General features: G+C 41.2%; 1 protein-coding gene across 1 annotated transcript in view; it reads right to left on the bottom strand.

The window, feature by feature from the left end:
- The window catches only part of CDH15 (cadherin 15), an 81,118-nt gene extending 67,929 nt beyond the window's left edge, over positions 1–13,189 (bottom strand). Inside the window, exon 1 of the mRNA XM_075189049.1 lies at positions 13,087–13,189. The gene's annotated coding sequence lies outside the window, so the exon portion shown is untranslated. The remainder of the gene's footprint in view (positions 1–13,086) is intronic.
- Between the last annotated feature and the right edge of the window lie 2,623 nt (positions 13,190–15,812).

The raw sequence follows: 15,812 nt of genomic DNA, 5'->3' as shown, positions 1-15,812 counted from the left end.
ACACCATCCAATGGGAACGCAGATAAACTAACCCATTTTGTCTCTACAAAACACGGACCAGAGGGCCATAGTGTGGCACCGAAACATAGAACGGAACAACAGAAAACAACTACAGGCCATGTGGACTGCTCTTAGTGTGTGTGTGTGTGTGTGTGTGTGTGTGTGTGTGTGTGTGTGTGTGTTTTTTTTATTTTGCTTATTTTTTTATGGGTGTGGAGGAAGCAGGGAATGTCTAAAAATTTTTTTAACAAATTTCTATTCTGTAGGGCCCAGCTCGCCACTTTATGTCACTATTTCTTTGCCCCAAGCTAATGACACATGAACGTTCCTGTGCCAATAATAACCATGCCAGGGGAAGCCCCAGCGCTATACAGGTACAGGGGGTGGGGAGGACATTTCTGGAATTGGAAATGTCCTTTAAACCCAGCTTCATTTAACTTAATATATTTAAGAACAACAGGATTATACCATTATCTATCAGCAGAAAAGTTGAGTTAGTAGCCACTGCTGCCCCCTACAGATGGAATTCATAATATCCACTCAAGTACTGCATCATGGGTAATCAGTCATGTGACCATAGCACATTCATTTAAAAAAATAAATGAGTTTTGGAGATAAAAGAACGTAGATAGTGGAAATATTTACTAAACCAGACTTTTACATGTGACATTTTCTGGTATCACTTTTCATGTATTATGATTTATGATATTTTGACGCACAGAACGGAAAGGGAATAAAACTACTAAATCCATTAGATTCCCCACCAGCAAGTTATGACACTCAGCGTCTTGATGCTGCCAGTATGCAGGTGACTTGGAGCTGGAGCTTGTACTGTGAGGTCATCACCTTACGTGTTCCGCTGTTACAGCACAATGGTCTGAGCAAGCGATGTTCCATACCTGCAGGAAGGACAGTATCTAGAGGCATTTACTGTGCTACTGTCTGTGCGTCCAGCAGCTTACAGAGTACAGTGCTCAATACAGCCAACGTATACGGGCACAAGAGTTTTTTGAAGGACAATGGCACGTGGAAAGAGACGTGCAAAACGTAACCATCAAATTGGAGATACAGGTAAATGATAAACCACTAAACTACTCTCATCCTGCATCGCATTTGCCAGTTCTGTCCATCAGGTGTTGGTTTTGTATTCTGGGGGTAATAGTAGAATTGGGCATACAACTGGCCAAAGGTGGAAGATCTAGTAGGAGAAATTTTGGTGATAAACCATTACTCCACCCAAGGTTCAGACATAGACATGGATCAGAATACACAGGAAAGCCACATACATGATATACTACGTTCCACACGTGGGTGTCCAAATTAGACAGATCCAACTTTCTGTGGTGAGAGAATCTTTGGTCATTGGTGGAGCCCATTTTGGGCTGGTTTTGTCCAACCAGATCCCCATATGTCCGGATTTACTGTACTTGGAGACTGTTCTCTCTCTGTTATCCAGTCTCTATAGGTGTATAAAGTGTATTGTAATGCAGAAGGGTTATTTAAAATGGGATGTACAGCTAATATGTATCTTGGTTGTATTACTACATGTTGATCTGTGTACGGTATCAATGTTATGTGCGGTTTCTGTGTCTGTGCCGTATATTAAGATACATTCCATACAAAGTAATTACAAGAGTAAAAGAAAAGAAGCAGAGCATCACACCGCTTCATGTAGTAGCAAAATGTATAGAATTTACCAAGAGGACTCTTCAGTAACTGATAATTAAGTAGTAACACATTGTGATTTGCTTTGTTAGCAGAAGGATCCAGAGATGATAGAGGAGACATTGAGGTCTCTAAGAGAACACAGAGATCCTGCAGAGATAGAAGCCGCTCTCCAATACGTAGGTCACAGCAGCCAACACCCAGCATTGCTCAACCTGGCGCTCAGTCTGATCAGCCTGGCCTATCAGTGACAGTACCACCATCAGTGAGAGTACCACCATCAGTGAGAGTACCACCATCAGTGAGAGTACCACCAGCATTGACGGTACCACCATCAGTGAGAGTACCACCATCAGTGAGAGTACCACCAGCATTGACGGTACCACCATCAGTGAGAGTACCACCATCAGTGACAGTACCACCATCAGTGAGAGTACCACCATCAGTGACAGTACCACCATCAGTGAGAGTACCACCAGCATTGACGGTACCACCATCAGTGAGAGTACCACCATCAGTGACAGTACCACCATCAGTGAGAGTACCACCAGCATTGACGGTACCACCATCAGTGAGAGTACCACCAGCATTGACGGTACCACCATCAGTGAGAGTACCACCATCAGTGACAGTACAACCAGCATTGACGGTACCACCATCAGTGAGAGTACCACCAGCATTGACGGTACCACCATCAGTGAGAGTACCACCAGCATTGACGGTACCACCATCAGTGAGATTACCACCAGCATTGACGGTACCACCATCAGTGAGAGTACCACCATCAGTGAGAGTACCACCAGCATTGACGGTACCACCATCAGTGAGAGTACCGCCAGCATTGACGGTACCACCATCAGTGAGAGTACCACCAGCATTGACGGTACCACCATCAGTGAGAGTACCACCAGCATTGACGGTACCACCATCAGTGAGAGTACCACCAGCATTGACGGTACCACCAGCATTGACGGTACCACCATCACTGAGAGTACCACCATCAGTGACAGTACCACCAGCATTGACGGTACCACCATCAGTGAGAGTACCACCAGCATTGACGGTACCACCATCAGTGACAGTACCACCAGCATTGACGGTACCACCATCAGTGACAGTACCACCAGCATTGACGGTACCACCATCAGTGACAGTACCACCAGCATTGACGGTACCACCATCAGTGACAGTACCACCAGCATTGACGGTACCACCATCAGTGAGAGTACCACCAGCATTGACGGTACCACCATCAGTGAGAGTACCACCAGCATTGACGGTACCACCATCAGTGACAGTACCACCAGCATTGACGGTACCACCATCAGTGACAGTACCACCAGCATTGACGGTACCACCATCAGTGACAGTACCACCAGCATTGACGGTACCACCATCAGTGACAGTACCACCAGCATTGACGGTACCACCAGCATTGATGGTACCACCATCAGTGACAGTACCACCAGCATTGACGGTACCACCATCAGTGACAGTACCACCAGCATTGATGGTACCACCATCAGTGACAATACCACCAGCATTGACGGTACCACCATCAGTGAGAGTACCACCAGCATTGATGGTACCACCATCAGTGACAGTACCACCAGCATTGATGGTACCACCATCAGTGACAATACCACCAGCATTGACGGTACCACCATCAGTGAGAGTACCACCAGCATTGATGGTACCACCATCAGTGACAGTACCACCAGCATTGATGGTACCACCATCAGTGACAGTACCACCAGCATTGATGGTACCACCATCAGTGACAGTACCACCAGCATTGACGGTACCACCATCAGTGAGAGTACCACCAGCATTGACGGTACCACCATCAGTGACAGTACCACCAGCATTGACGGTACCAGGACACCCGGAGATCATTTTCAGGCCGTTGACCATCAGACTGGAGAGGTACCCAGTCTACGTCTGGGAGAGAGAGGAATGAACAATGCTCACCTGATTTTTATAAGAGTTTTGTTTAGATTTTTATATTTTTATTTTACTGATCTGTTTTTTGGTTTTTTTTATTTTCATATAATAAAAAAATTTATGAATTTATTATTGTATTTGATTATTGTTCATCATATAAGTTAATACTAATCATCAAATGGTCAGCTGCTTGGCCGTTGTGTTGGTTATGAAAGTGATTGTGTATCTGTATGTGTATGTGTGTCTATATGTGTGTGTGTGTGTACGCAGGATAATATTAGATAACACGCTGTCACCCTCAGCTGCTGTAGAACCTCTTGCAGATCAGAGCTGCCATGTATGTGTCAGTAGCAGTAGAAGTCACCAGGCTTTACACACACTGAATGCTCAACACAAATCACTTTGTCTTTGCACTGACACAGCTATAAGACCCACCTAACACACATGAACAGAGGTGCCGAGAGGGGGGCAGAGCAGGAACAAAGTACTAGGGGGTGGTCCTGCCTGTGTAGTGGGAGGAGCCACCAAGCTGGTGTGGCCACACCTCTTTCTGCAGCTATGAAAGGGGCCTTAGGAGTTGCTGCACTGCATAGGAAAGTGTACCCTCACTGTCTTCTCTTTGGAGGCACGACTAGGTTTCTGGGGAGGCAGAAACATCTCAGCTGGTACAATAGTGAAAATATAACACGAAAGATGGACGTCCCACCGCTTACCATCCACCTCCTGCATTAAATTGAAATGTGCAGTTTTTCTCCTAATATAGAGCTTGTTTTAGCCTCGTGTATGACTTATATTAACCATTAGAGTGAGGGAACACTGGGACAGTCCTTATTACAGGTGACACTTATGCGTTCGATGATGATGCGGAGCAGCGAGAGAGGAAGATCAGTCTTGCCGCAACATTTGGGACAGACTAAAGTGAGAATAGAGGGGAATGCAAGATAGGGGGAGCTCCTGTACAGAAGGTAGAACTAGGCACCTCAGCGCCGACAGAGGCAAGTGACACCAGAGAGGATTAGGCAGAAATGACCTTCAATGATTTCTTCTGGCTGTTGGTTAAATGCAGGCAAATTAAATGCAGTACTTTACTGTATTTGATATATCTCTGTATGCAACCTATACTCTTCCTTTACTGCCAGGCAAGTAGGCAAAAGCTTCTACCTGTACAAATGGCATATATACATATGTATATCTATATATCTATATATATATCTATCTCTATCTATATATATATATATATATCTATCTCTATCTATATCGACTAGGTCTATATGTCTACAGTACAGCAAGGTTACAATCCTACCAGTTAAATTTTATTTTTGTTTGCACTTTATTTGTTTCATAAGACACAAATACTACAAAATAAAAAAAAAAGAACAATGAATAACTGTTGATGCTATTTAGGTCTGTCAGAGAGTTTGATAGGACTTTGCTATAGTGGGTGACGTTTATGAAAACTGGTGAACAAGAAAAAAGTTTTAGCTAAATAATGATGCCTTAAAAACAGACGTGCTCAGTGACAGTAACCGCATAGAATACCAGGGGGCAAATGTATCAAGCTGAGTTTCCGGCGGGTTTGAAAAGTGAAATCAGATTCTAGCTGTCATTTATTTAGTACATTCTACAAAATGACAGCTAGGATCTGATTGGTTGCTATAGGCAACATCTCCACTTTTCAAGCCCGCTGGAAACTCGCAACTTGATACATTTACCCCCAGATCTGTTTCCTGCCCTCATTACCGTTATAACAAAGTGCTCTTCTAAATCAGCTAAGAAAAATTATTGAAACAAATGCATGATTTACATGTATCGTCTTCATAAGTCCAGAAATGGCATTTACAAGTCTAACATATGTTTTGCTTAGGGCTCGATCAGAACATATGCGCTGAGAAAAATCGATATAAACGCATGGAAACTAATGCAAAACTAAACACAAATGTTTCATGTATACACATACACACACAATATAGGTCATCATCATTTATTTATATAGCGCCACCATTTCTGCAGCGCTGTACAGAGAAAATCTGTCACTCACATTAGTCCCTGCCCCATTGGAGCTTACAGTCTAAATGTACTATATTTTATATTACAATTTATTTAAATATAAAAGAGGGTATAGATTAAAAATGTAGGGATACAACTGAGTACATGGTAAGCATGTAATAAAATAAGGAGGTATTTAGCAAACCTTTAAAAAACATAAAGGGGAGTTGGTAGGCATTTAGGCATCGTACCCAGTCTTAAAGCCTAGGGGGGCTTGATATGTATTTAAGGAGAGGAGTACTCAGTATAATTATCTATGCGTAGATTGTAAGCTTACGGGCAGGATCCTCTTACCTCTCTGTCTGTATTATCAAGTATTGTTTAATTACCGTTTGTTCCCAATTGTAAAGCGTTACAGAATCTGCTGGCGCTATATAAATAGATGATGATAATCTTTCCTGGGCCCTGGTGCAAGATCTGATACATGACCAAATACCACTCCTCCATCAGCTCCCTCATTACGGAGAAAAAGGGCTTGTTGCCCAGGCATCGTGTGTCCCAGGTACCAGATATCACTGTGACACCTAGGGGTATATTTACTAAACTGCGGGTTTGAAAAAGTGTAGATGTTGCCTATAGCAACCAATCAGATTCTAGCTGTCATTTTGTAGAGTGCACTAAGTAAATGACAGCTAGAATCTGATTGGTTGCTATAGGCAACATCTCCACTTTTTCAAATCTGCAGTTTAGTAAATCTAGCCCCTAATCCTGTTACAAAAAAAGAATCATTATAATCCTTACAAAGAAAAAAAGGAATTACCATTGGTATGTGACCACATGTACATGAGATTTCAGTGAGATTTAATTTGATTGATTAACAAAGCTGGCCACAGCGGAGACATGCTGACTTCAAAATCACTGCTCTGCTAGAGCAAGTACTCTGCCATTTTCCATGCCACTCCTAGAAGCCACTTACACTTGGAAGTAGACATTTATTCAGAGGAACAGGTTATTCATGAAAATGCAGACTGAGGATACAGCCAATCAATTCCCAGGGAACTAGGGACACCACTTATACTTCTCCCGTGCTGCTCCCCACTTATGGAATTCCTTACCACTCCCGATCAGACTCTCTCACAGCCTTCTAAGCCTCTGACAACCATCTCTATATTAGAGCTTACCCTATTTCTACCACTAATACCCACAATTATTGCCCCAATCTCCACTCTGAGCCACACTCGCTCCTCTTGTTTCAGATGTGCCCTCTCCCACTTAGAATGTAAGCTCTCTAACGAGCAGGGTCCTCCGTACCCCTTGTTTTCATGTCTGCGTTTATTATGTCTACATTCTATGTCCCTGTTTTATACATGTCCTGTGTTATCCACTTTCTGGTGCTGTGTAGTACGGTGGTTCCTTACAAATCAATAATAATAATAATAATAATAATAATAATAATAATAATACTACAGAGAAAGGAGTTCCTTTAAGGGGCAGTGACAAATGTACACTAGAAATGCTGTTTTGTGATATCACACCCCTATTATTGTGCATCTGCAAATTTTTTTTTTATGGCGTATGGATTTGATGTCTCATTATTAATCTATTAATGTAGCTACACTGAGGAGTATTTTAGAAGAAAAACTTCATTTTAATCTAATGAAGGATGTGGTCCGAAAGTGTAAGTAAACTGGACTTTGTAGCGACATTTTTAACGATTTCCACCATTCACATTTACCAGACCACCAGCAACCTGCAAATGAGAGAACATACCTTTTTATGGGGCTCTTTCAAAGATTGGGAAGACGGCGTGCAACTTGACATCATTATTATTAATCTTTATTTATAACGAGCCACAAGATTTCCGTTGTGCCATCTAAAAAACAGACAGTGGATCATACAGGGTAAAACAGTACAGAATAATAAACAAAACTACCAGTAGTTCAATAGCGCCAAACATAACCTGCACAGTGGAGTTGGAGGAGAACAATAGGTAGAGAGACAGGAGGGAAGAGGGCCCTAAGAGCTTACATTCTAAAGGGAGGGCAAACAGACAGGAGGCACAAATACACTCAATCATCATCATCATCATCATCTATTTATATAGCGCCAACATATTCCTCAGCACTTTACAATTAAGGACAAACATATTAAACTAATAAACAAACTGGGTAAAACAGACAAAGAGGTGAGAAGGCCCTGCTCGCAAGCTTACAATCTATGGGACAATGGGAGTTTGATACATGAGGTTAAGTCAGCCCAGCCAGACTGCAAAAGTAAAAGTGACTCATAAGCTAAATGATCCTGTCACACCACAATGTTGGTCAAGGGGTAGTTGTATAAAGGGTGGAAATAGGGTATTGTAGTGAGGTTAAGAGGGTGGTTGAGGAATATTATAAGCTTGTCTGAAGAGGTGGGTTTTCAGAGAATGCTTGAAAGTTTGTAGACCAGAGGAGTCTTATTGTGTGAGGGAGAGAATTCCATAGAGTGAGTGCAGCCCGAAAAAAAGTCCTGTAACCGGGAATGGGAGGATGTAATGAGTGTGGATGAGAGACGCAGATGTTGTGCAGAACGAAGTTGCCGAGTTGGCTCAATGGACATTTAGACACTGTTGTGTAAAAAGAGAAGCTTTGTGGGTCTGGATTGGTTTAGTTGTAAAAGACATATGTGCAATATTATTCTTACATACTGGTAGTGGTGTCACTGGCTGTACTGCACCTGTACCCAAAACTAGAAGTGATCATTTGGATGTATTCTCATTGCAGTACCAAATACAGCCAGAAGGTGGTAGCAAAATATGCTGTATTTTCCAAATACTCTTATCTACATCACAAATGGTTATCTTACTTTTTGGTTGCAAATATTATCTTATTATAATATTAAGTTATTTCATTAAAAAAAAAATATAGTGTCTTTTTTTGGCGATACTTTTTTTGTTTAACACAATACCGAATACTTTTCTTGCCATATGACTAAAAACAACACTCACACCTATTTAATCGTGATGCACTTTCCAGCTTCTAACTAATGGCTTAAAACAGCATTTACAAATAGGATGAATGGTTTCTCACGGGCTTATTCTGCCATATTAATGCTGCATTTAACCTTGATAGAACACGCCACAACTTCTTCCTAATGCGTTAAGGCGAGCTAGCGCATTGGAAAGGTGTTAAACACGAATCACCAAGCGCCTAAGTGCACATCAGTCGTCATGTGTTTTTCCAGCCCTTATCAGCCTCTCGAGAACACTAAGGGGTAAATGTACCACACCTTCTAAAAAGGAAAAGTGTAAGTGTTGCCCATAGCAACCATTTAGAATCTAGCAATCATTTATTTAGTTAATTCTAGACAATGATAGCTAGAATCTGAGTGGTTGCTATGGGCAACGCCTCCACGTTTCCTTTTTAGAAGGTTTCACCCCTAAGGACTAACAGTTTTGCTTAGTGTAGCATCATTCCCACAAGCAAAAGAAAAAGTTTCAAGCCGAGTTGAAATCTTCAGGTCACCTCTATAGATCTGAAACAACTTTAATATTTGCTTATTTTTCCCCATCAGATGACAGCAGGTAAGTTAATAACAATCTTGGAATCATCGCAGGATATGATTTCTTTTGTGTATTTTGTCATAAAGAAAAACCGCACTGTAGTAATAGCCATAAGTTTAACCATATAAAGGGAGTAAGGAGGAATTGTCATTGAAGATGAATGCACTTATGCAAAGTCTATTTCAGTCCTTTTTATCTGATTCCCAAAGGAAACATGTAAATATTTGGCGACCGTGAAGTCGATGAGACACAAAGGTAAAATGACTGTATCCCATATCTCTGCTGCAGGTAAAGGGTTAACGAGATTACAGTCAGTGGTATTTACGTCAAATAACTTATTTAATCCACATGTATATTGCCAATGCAGATAGAGAGGACGGGAGCTTGTCAGCCGCAGGCTGTGGCGCTGTAGGAACCCTCTTGGCTCCAGCTGTCACAGCTCATACAGTCACAGAAGCTGTGCCACACAGGGTACCCGCAGGCTGTGCCGTCTTGTCAGCCCACATATGCTCAGCTCGTGTGACAGCAGCTGGAGGTGAGAGGCAGTGTTTACAACAAACACACAGCCTGTGTTGTGCATCCCACCTGACTGGCCCAGTCCCCGTTGGTCTCTCGGTCTAGGCCGGAAATCTTACCAGGTTCTACGTAGTGCCAGACAGGCCGACAGCTGTGAGCAAGACGGAAACCGTTCTGTTTCACCGCCGTGTTATACAGTACATATGGGCAGCCTCTCGTACAATATCACACTTATACGGTAAAGTGATTCTAGTGTTACGGTAGTGAACGGGCCTCAAAACAGATTTTATTTATTAACCATTATTTACATAGCGCTTCACATAGAATATTTAATCATTCATACCAGCCCCTGTCGCACCACTAAGATTTAGGTACAGAGATGAAGACTTCAGCTACTTCCTGTCGGATCCCTGATTGGCATCAAAGCCTAATTTAATTAGGTAAAGTATATCAAACAATCGCCTGCCTTATCTGTAGCGTTATAAAACCCAAGGGCTAGATTTACTAAACTGCGGGTTTGAAAAAGTGGAGATGTTGCCTATAGCAACCAATCAGATTCTAGCTGTCATTTATTTAGTGCATTCTACAAAATGACAGCTAGGATCTGATTGGTTGCTATAGGCAACATCTCCACTTTTCTAAACCCGCAGTTTAGTAAATATACCCCCAAGTCTGCTCACAGCCAACCAGAAATAGATGGTTATGAACTTAAATGGAAGGAGGACATAGAGGGGACCTTAGAGCTAAACGATTGGTCCAAAATTAAGGGAAAAATTGTTCCATCTGCGTCCAGATTAAAGTAAAAGCTTATAAACTGCTTTACAGATGGTACCTTGTTCCTATCCGACTTCATGTGATTTATCCCGATTTTAGCAAATCTTGCTGGAGAATCAGCAGCTAGGACAGTTCTTTCTTATATGGTGGAACTGCACCAAAATTGCAAGCTTCTGGCAAAGTATTCATGACTTAATACGGAATACCACAGATTTGATTCTTCCACGCTGCCTCTCCTATACCCTTCTACATCGTTCCCTTCCAGACACTGACAAACACACAACTGCCCCGATCGGACATATTCTTAATTGGAAGCAAAGAAAATTTCCCTCGTTCAATGATGTAATTATTAGAATATGGCAGATATATTGTTTTGTATTTTATAATGGGTATATTACATGACCACCCTATTAAAATTCAATCTATCTGGGACTCCTGGCTTAACTACTGTCAAGCCCTTATTTAAACTCTTCCTCCACATACTACCTGGTGCTTCTACTTTGTCACCTAGCAAAGAGGACCTCTGGATAAGTGAGTTGGTAAAACTGATCCGAACCCCCTTAACCATCCCCATCCCACCTTTTCAATGTTTTTGAATCCTGTAAGATGTTTGCGATTTATTAAGTAGTTGGATTTTATCTAACTTTGTGCATAAATGTGTAATAGATCTCAAGTTTGCTAAACCGACAATGCATCCCATTATGTAATATTCTGTTGTATTGGAAAAAATTGTTCACCTTCTCTTCCTATCCTCCACCTTCCTTTATGTACTCCTTTCTCTCAGATTGTTTTTTGCAAAAATATTTAATAAAGTATATATTTTTTTTTAAAAAATAAGCCTATCTGACACATGAATTATTTAACACAAAGACAGAACATTACTAATGGAATTGAATATGACCAAAAAAGGCACAATGCTTATTGAATAAAAATTGTTACAAGACATTGACATACACAAAATATAAATGCAAAACAGTTTTGCTTAGAATACAATAGGAATAAAAGCAGAAATGGTGACAGCACACTTATATTATCTGCTGCCTGTCTGGAAGAAAAGAAGGTGTGGACAGTAGAAAGACAGAGCCCCAATTTCTAACATCAATTCAGCACTTTTTTTTTAATCAAAATTCTTCCTCTTCCTTGTGAAGGGGGGGTGCTGGTATGCTAATTTCTTTTATTACCCTTTTGTTTAACAACACTTCTAGCAAGGAGTTCTATAAATAGCATAACTTTTCTCTAGAACATATCAGACACTTAATACTAATCCCACTTAACACAGTATGATTTCCGCACATATGCATAGGAAACATGATTATAATGTATGGATTGCTTAGGGAGATGCGTTATCTTCATAGATTCCTTATGGGCTACTATTTATCAATGACACATGTCATGTGGCTGGTTACAAATTTGTAACTTAAGTCTTCACATATATGTATTTTGAACAGTATTGGTTTGGTGTATTATCCCTACAGGATAATGATATTATACCTGCATTCAAAGGGTCATTTTTAGCTGATTGTATTTCCCAACTTTTGACTGGCCCATAAACCATAGTTAGCCATCTCTGACACTAGAGCATCTTGGTATCAACATTAAAGCTAGGTGATCCAAAGTAAGTGCATAAAGTAGACATCACCATACATTAACCCCTGGTTTACCTACACAGAGTGACTTCGCATGTTAAAAACAATATCTTTGTGATGAATCAGGGCCACATTAATGTATTATTTTCCTAATTCCTGATTAGGCCATAGACATGACATACTACAACCAAGTATAGGTTGGAGTATCATTTATAGGTATCCAGTAATCACTTCAGAACAATGCTACCGCACTAGTCATGGATCAAGCTTAAAGACAAACTAAAGCCACTATTTGATATTCATACACAAAGTTTGTGTATTACTGAGCATAGGCAAACCAAGGGGGGTTTCCTAGTGCCTGAAACCCCCCCCCCCCTCCAAGCCTGGGGCACTGTATAATTGAGGTGGCTGGACCCTGCCCCCGCATCACATGGCTCTGCTTAAAAAGGGAGAGCTGCGTGCACCTAACAGTAATGCATGCAGCATTACCCATGTATATTATGGGGATAGGAAGAGTTGAAGAGCAGCCAAGCACTGTCTAATATTATAGCCACGCCCCCATGCATGCTGGTCAGGGCCATCTTTTCCATTGGGCACGATGGGCAGCTGCCCGGGGGCCCCACGGGCAAGGGGGCCCCATAGGCACGGCTCTTAATGAGAATAAATAATCCTGCAAAAGAAAAAAACCTGCAAAAAAAACCTACAAGGGTCACTGAGCAAGTACATCTATCTACCTCTATCTCTATCTATATCTGTATCTGTATACATCTATATATCTATATCTAGGGGCCCCGGTGCACTGCTTTGCCCGGGGGCCCATAATGTTGTTAAGATGGCCCTGATGCTGGTCACGCTCACTGGTGGCGTGGTGTGGAACCCCCCTCTACAAATCCTGCGTGTGCCCCTGCTGAGCTGAATAGTATAAATTAAATAACTGGAGTGTTTATACTCAATTTGCCTCATTTAGAGCTAAGAGCAAATCCAGCTAAAGAGTGCGCCACAAAACCTATGCAAAAGTATAATTTCTCCATTCTGTGCTATATACTTGTACGCTATTAAAATTACTACATGTACCTCTGTATAGCCTGAATTCCGTCCGGGGTGCCTCTGGCAGGAGGTAGGTACTAAAAAGACAACTTTCCACCCTTGTAAGTTGCACCTTCTGGCATTAACCTCTCAGTTACAGAGAGAGAGGATCTCCTTCACGGAGTTCTTGTAGTATAAGATATTCCCTGCTGATTAAAACATAAGAATAATATCATTCACAAATTACGAAAATACTGTGTTGTACCTTTCTATAGATAGGATAGCAACAATGATATATTAAAACAAAAAAAATTGTAAATTAAAGAATGTTAAAAGGGTAACTCTACTCAGAAAGTATGTTGCCTAATTTAAGTCATTATACTTGGTACAAAGTCTTAATGGAATATCTCTTAATATTTGAAACAGGACGAAAAATTACTGCTGAAAAATACAGAAACACAATTTCTATAATTTAACAATATGTGTTAATAACTGGCAACGGGAGTACAGTCAACAGTTTATTTCCATGGTTACAGATTTTGCAGAGGACCAGTTCTATAAAATATGTCCACTGACAGCAACAGTATGATTTTACATTTCAACAAGTCATTTTAAACAGATGGCCTATTTGAATCAGAAGTTACTCAATAAATTATGGGTCAACTTGATATTTGTTGTGTGGCATTACCCTGCAAGACCTATAGCAGGGTGTCTCAATTGGAGTTGGGTTAATCACCGTTGGGTGCCATGAATATATTTTACTCAGGGATCCCAAGTCTAAAGCCGGTCCCATTTCCAATAACTGGGTAAAATCTCTTATCCATTAAGCCAAGATTCCACAGTTTCTTGCACTTTCAAGTCTAATTCTTGGTGTCTGAGATACAGAGAGATAAAGTGATTTGTCCAACATACAAGATCACACTGAGCTATCACTGGGATTATAACAGGTGAATCCATGAGATATCTAGAGTAGAGTTTGCATAATCTGTATAAAACTGTACTGTATTCCGTATACATCAACTGCAGGAACACAACTTGGCACAAATCTATCCTGATAATACATTTGAGACCACTAAAGAGACTAAGGGGTATATTTACTAAACTGCGCATTTGGAAAAGTGGAGATGTTGTCTATAGCAACCAATCAGATTCTAGCTGTCATTTATTTAGTGCATTCTACAAAATAACAGCTAGAATCTGATTGGTTGCTATAGGCAACATCTCCACTTTTTTACAATAGTTTAGTAAATACCCCAAGGAGTGGAAAGAGTGGCAATTCACCACTTCCATACAGGCCCTATGAGAGGCTCATTGTATATATCAATTAATAGACTTAAAGAACGGAAGTCTACAGTGCATAAACCCCCCCAAAACAAAGCATTATCACCTAGTATTTGTCTGTATCTCTAGAGGATTAGGGGTCTCCTCCCCAACTGGCAGCTTACCCCTAACACCATCCAATGGGAGCGCAGATAAACGAACCCATTTTGTCTCTACAAAACGCGGACCAGTTGGCCATAGTGCGACACTAAAACATAGAACGGAACAGAAAACAACTACAGGCCCTTATTTTGTGTGTGTGTGTTTTTTTTTTAATATTATTATTTTGTGGGTGTGGAGGAAACAGGGAATGTTTAAAAAACTGATTGCAGTTTAAGGGCAGTTGTCTGTTGCAGCACATTAAGAATTATACAACTAGTGCTGGAATAGCCTGTGACTGTCATGTAGGCTACTGAGAAAAACCTTGTTAGAACATACTTTCTGCAAGTTCATTTAGCCACCAGCAGAGGGAGCTGTTGAGCTGGCACACTATTTGGTGGGTAGAGGTTGGCAGCTGTGAGTACCACACTGCAGAAAAGAAGAGGGGGGGGGGGGGGTGTGCAGCCATCATAGACCCCTGCAGTCTCCCTGTGGGAATGTCAGTTCGGCAGCAGTGTACACACAGTCAGCCATAACTTCAGATACAGCCGAGAACACACGGTGCTCCTGTGATACAATAATGTGGGGAAGGAGAGAGCTGGCATTAACTTTACAACTTTATCCCACCGCTGGGGATAATATGCCATGTCTACAGATGTATGGATGGGAATTAGTTGCTGAGTGTATTAAAGTGTTAATGGCGATGGAATGCTGAGTGCAGAGTAGTGTTAATTGGTGTAGAATGCTGTGTGCTCAGTGATGGGGTGAGCACAGAATGTTACACATACAGAGGTGTTAGCTGTCCTGCTCAGATATAGGCTCACCAATGTATGGTGGCGTAGCTGTATAGGAGCTCCTATACCCGTCTAGAGGTATCGCCAGTGGTTTGCTCACGAAGGATCAGTACAGTATTATGGTTCATGTACTAAAAGATGGCTGTGTTTGTATATATGGATCAGTATTGATGTCTTATGTATACTGAGATGGGTTGGTACAGGATGTGGTATGTACAGATGTATAGCTTTGTCTCTGTATATTCCACCCTAGACTAATATAAACTAAAGATGTTGATGAAAATGGCTGATCAATTTAATTTTAAGAATGTAGCTTATTATATATGATAAAAAATGGCGCAATTTGATTTTTCTATGCACACCATCAAGCGCCTGAGTAATTTCAGCGTTTACCTACACTCGATTCATCTTTGGAACTAGGTTCCTCATTGGAGTCTAGAGACACGCCTCTCTGTTCCGATTGGCACTTCAGCCTATATATGGCGAGTGTGCCCAACGCCAAGCCACACCCACTTATGAAGTCTTGATTATTGCATCAGTACATGGTTGCACAACAGGATC

This window comes from Mixophyes fleayi, chromosome 10 (assembly GCF_038048845.1).
Source record: "Mixophyes fleayi isolate aMixFle1 chromosome 10, aMixFle1.hap1, whole genome shotgun sequence".
In the NCBI taxonomy this organism is placed as follows: Eukaryota; Metazoa; Chordata; class Amphibia; order Anura; family Limnodynastidae; genus Mixophyes; species Mixophyes fleayi.
This window is presented reverse-complemented; position numbering and strand designations above follow the sequence as displayed.